Genomic DNA, 4,504 nt, shown 5'->3' with positions numbered 1-4,504 from the left:
TACAGACGAAAGCTACAGACATAGTGCATTCACAAACATATGTGAAAATAACGTCAACAATGAATGCTGTTGAGTAACATTGTTTTTGTGGTCAAGTTCATGGCTTTAGGTTTGTATTGCAATACCTTGTCTGACTACGAGAGTCGATGAGTGAAAACTTTGTAACAAATTTTGTATTAAATGTGTTTGGTATTGCCACATGTTTTACGAACTATAAAAGTTGGTATATTTAAAAGAAAAACTTGTAGCCATGAAACTCAACAAAAATGTTTCTTTGTGAAAACGGGTAAGTAACCAAAATAATTTTCCTGTAAATTGTATGGTTTATATATATATTTGAAAACCCATTGTCAGGTTCGGTATAAACCAATCGTCATGTTTAAAACCAATCGTCGTGTATGTGTAAACCAATTGTCATGTATGTGTAAACCAATCGTCATGTGTAGTCGGTCGGTCAAACCACCAAAGGGTTTGTCCATAGTTTCATGGGTTCTATCATTCCCTAGTGGGTACTTCCTCAAATAGTATAGAAAGCGGGAATGGGTTGTTAAACCTATAACGCTCATTCCAAGTGGGTTCTTCCTAAAATAATATCGGATGCGGGAGTGGGTTGTTACACCTATAGCGCAATAATATACTACCGGTCGGCTTGTCTAAAGTTCATGAATGTTATCATATCATAGATAATGCACCAACAAGTTTCACACATAATTGAAAAGCTTGTTGTCTTATGTATAATGTTATATATATATATATATATATATATAAACCATATATAATAGTATTTCGTAAACTTGGAAAAGTGATAGTAGGCACATATGAATCACCACAAAACATTTAGAAAATGTAAAAGAGGGGAACTATATACTCACAGGTTTGCGTAGATGTCTTGCCTAATCATGTCTAGCAAAGCTCAAGTGATTTAAGTGTTTCCTAATAATTCAGATAATTATTAGGTTAGTGTGTATCGTGGCTTAAACGGAAGAACGAATAAAATGTGGTTTTAAAATCAAACAAACGAAGGATCTCGAGTAATATGATTTATTAACCTTACATTTTGATTTGGAAAGTGTCTATAGATGTTTTGACCTGTTATGACTTGTTAAAGTGGTTTACGCCACTTTAACGAGTCGTATGCGAAAATACGGGTTCGGATAGCCGAATGAGTCATATGATGAGTCCGATATGTCAAAACATGTTTACTAATGTTGTATGATCAATTTATAAGTCAAAAACAATTATCATTTGTGTTTAAAACTATTTTACGCTAAGAGGGTATTTTAGACATTTTTAAAAGTGTTTAAAGTTGACTCGTCATTTGACTAACCAAACAACATGACCATAAGGTATAACCTCAGAGGGTTATTCCCTATATTAGTATGGTCATATAAATGGGTTTGGTCGGATCTTAAGGTTGACCAAACAGGTCAGATTCGAAAGTCAAAGCAGAAGTCAACCTGCTCGACTTTCGACTAAGGAATAAGCACTAAACTAGAAATGACGAGCTAGCCATGTTAGAACATGTCTAATAATGTTATAAAACTGATTTAGTGTCAAAACTTTAAGTTTTAATACCCGAAAACTCTTTCATCGTAAAATGCATTTTTATGCATTTTTTACTTTTATTTCGTAAAAGTTTGACTCATTATTTCGCCTACTAAACGTGAAGATCAGAGGGTGTATTCGCGAGTGATTAACACCTTCATTATTATGATCACGTAGCAAAGTTCATTTTGAACTTTGACTTGACCAAAATGGTCAGAACCGAAAGTCAATGCAAAACTCAATTTGCTTGACTTTTGGCTCATAACTAGCCAAATAATGAAAAAGACTAGGAGAAACACTTACATGTGTTAGTAGAGGAAGATTAGAACTCAGGTAGGAGGTCTCAATTGCTGAAGCAAGCTCCAACGGATTTTTGAGATGGAGAAAAGAATGGTGCAAGTTGAAATGGTAACTTGATCACCTATTTATACTAGTTTGGGATCAAGGAGAGCTTGAAAAGTGTTATGTGAGGTTTTCTAAGGTTGCTTAGTGTCATAACAAGTGTCAAGACCAGAATTAAGGTGGCAAAGATCGTTCTAGGTGGCATTGTTTGGTGAAAGGTGGCAGAACTTGGAGAACAAGCAAATTTTGCAACTAGGCACTCCTTACGGATCGTATGGCTCAGGTCTTACGGTTCGTAAGGCCTTCTGATAAATATAATTTCACCTTTTGGCAGATTTGGCCCCCGGACTTGTATTATTATATTTTTGCCATTTTAACCCTTCTAACTTGATTTTTAAGCTATATTAAGGGTATAAAGGCATATGTAACTTGGATTTTGTTCCGAAAATGTCGTGAATACCGTTTCGATCGATTGTATGATTACGTAATTCGTAAATAAAATATAAAATTTTATTAAATATGAAGGCGATCGAAAGTGTACAACGTTTGAAATTTTGCAAATGTTACAGTTAACACTTGGAAATGATGGAATCTTGAGATTCAATGATAGAATCTGGGTTCCCATCTTCGGAGGACTCAGAGATCTAATTCTCCAGGAATCACACAATTCCAAATATTCGGTACATCCTGGAGGAGATAAAATGTACCAAGATCATAAAAAGAATTATTGGTGGATGGGTATGAAGAAATACACAGCCACCTATGTAGCTTAATGTCTGACGTGTTCACAAGTTAAAGTTGAACATCAACAACCGTCAGTTTTACTACAACAACTTGAAATTCTCACATGGAAATAGGAAATGGTAACTATGGACTTGATTACCAAGACTAAACATGGCAATGACATGATTTGGGTGATAGTCGATCGACTGACTAAGTCAACCCACTTTTTGCCAATTAAAGAAACTTTTAGTTCTGATAAATTGGCCAAGTTGTACGTGGACAATATAGTGTCCTTTCATGGCGTGCCAATATCCATATTATCCGATTGAGATACTAGATATGCATCAAATTTTTGGTAAAGCTTCCAACAAGCTTTAGGCATACGATTGAATTTTAGTACGGCTTATCATCCACAGACTGATGGTTAGAATGAGCGTACAATTCAAACATTGGAGGACATGCTGAGAGCATGCGTTATTAATATAGGTGGTAGTTGGGATAACCACTTACCACTGATAGAATTCTCCTATAACAATAGTTATCATACGGGTATAAAGGTCGCTCCATTGAAGCTTCATATGGGAGAAAATGCAGAACGCCCATCTGTTGTGCTGAAGTTGGAGAAAGCCAACTGTCTGGACCTGAGATCGTCCTTGAAATCATGGACAAGATTGTATAAATCCGCGACAGGCTCAAAGTTGCCGTGATAGGCAGAATAGCTATGCTGACAAGAGGCGAAAACCTCTCAAGTTCCAAATAGGGGACAAAGTATTACTGAAAGTATCACCCTGGAAAGGTGTGATGAGATTTGGAAAGAAAGGCAAATTGAGCCCAAGATATATTGGACCATTCGAGATAACTGAATTTGTCGGTTCTGTAGCATATAGATTAAAGTTGTTCCCTGCCACTCTTGGTCGAATTGTGCTACCATCAAGCCTCCCTAAGACATAAGTCCCCCCCACTAATCTTCTCCATAACACTCCTGGACACACTTTGCGTCATTTGGGAGCTCAAACCCGACTATAAATAGCCTTGTGCAAGCTCCATTTCAACCTGCACCTTCAAATATTTCTCTCTATCTTGGAGTTACTTCTGCTCATAAGAGGCCTCCAACCTAAGGTATAAGCTTTCCTTGAACATTTGTAAGTGTTCTCCTTCAGTTCTTTTTCAATTATAGGCTAGTTATTAGCCGAAAGTCAAGCAAATTGACTTTTGCTTTGACTTTCGGTTATGACCATTTTAGTCAAGCCAAAGTTCGAATCGAACATGGCTACGTGATTGTAATAACGAAGATGTTGATCCCCTGTGATGACACCCTCTGAAGATCATGTTAAGTTAGTGAAATGACGGGTCAAAGTTTTAGAGCTAGTTTCGCAACCCGAAGTCAAATAGTTTGACTTCTGCTTTGACTTTTGATCCTGACCCGTTTGGTCAAGTTTAGAGCCTGAATTAAGGTTGTTATGATCATAATATTGTATGGAATAACCCTATGAGGTTATACCATTTGATCGTATCAATCGATAGGTTTTATGTATAAGTCCACATAATATGCCTAAAAATACCAATATTGCCCTTATCACCTAAAAATGGTTTTAAAACGAATTTAACTTATATTTTGAGTTTGAAACAGATGCTGTAATATATTAAAGTATGTTTTGGCAATATGGACTTGTCATAGACCTATTCGACCACCTGATTCCGCATATGTGCGTACGACTAACTTTATAGCATAAAATAAATAAGTTAGCCGAATCGGGTCAAAACTTTTCCAAATCAATTCTAATCAGATTTTTTTGGTTATCTGAACCACATTATATGAGTCCTTACAATCGGACGGGTATAAACCACATTCTATTCGATCTTCGCTTAATCTAGCGAACCGTACGTATTATTT

Source organism: Helianthus annuus, chromosome 2, assembly GCF_002127325.2.
Source record: "Helianthus annuus cultivar XRQ/B chromosome 2, HanXRQr2.0-SUNRISE, whole genome shotgun sequence".
Classification (NCBI taxonomy): Eukaryota; Viridiplantae; Streptophyta; class Magnoliopsida; order Asterales; family Asteraceae; genus Helianthus; species Helianthus annuus.
The sequence above is the reverse complement of the archived record's forward strand: the minus strand, read 5'-3'. Positions refer to the sequence as shown.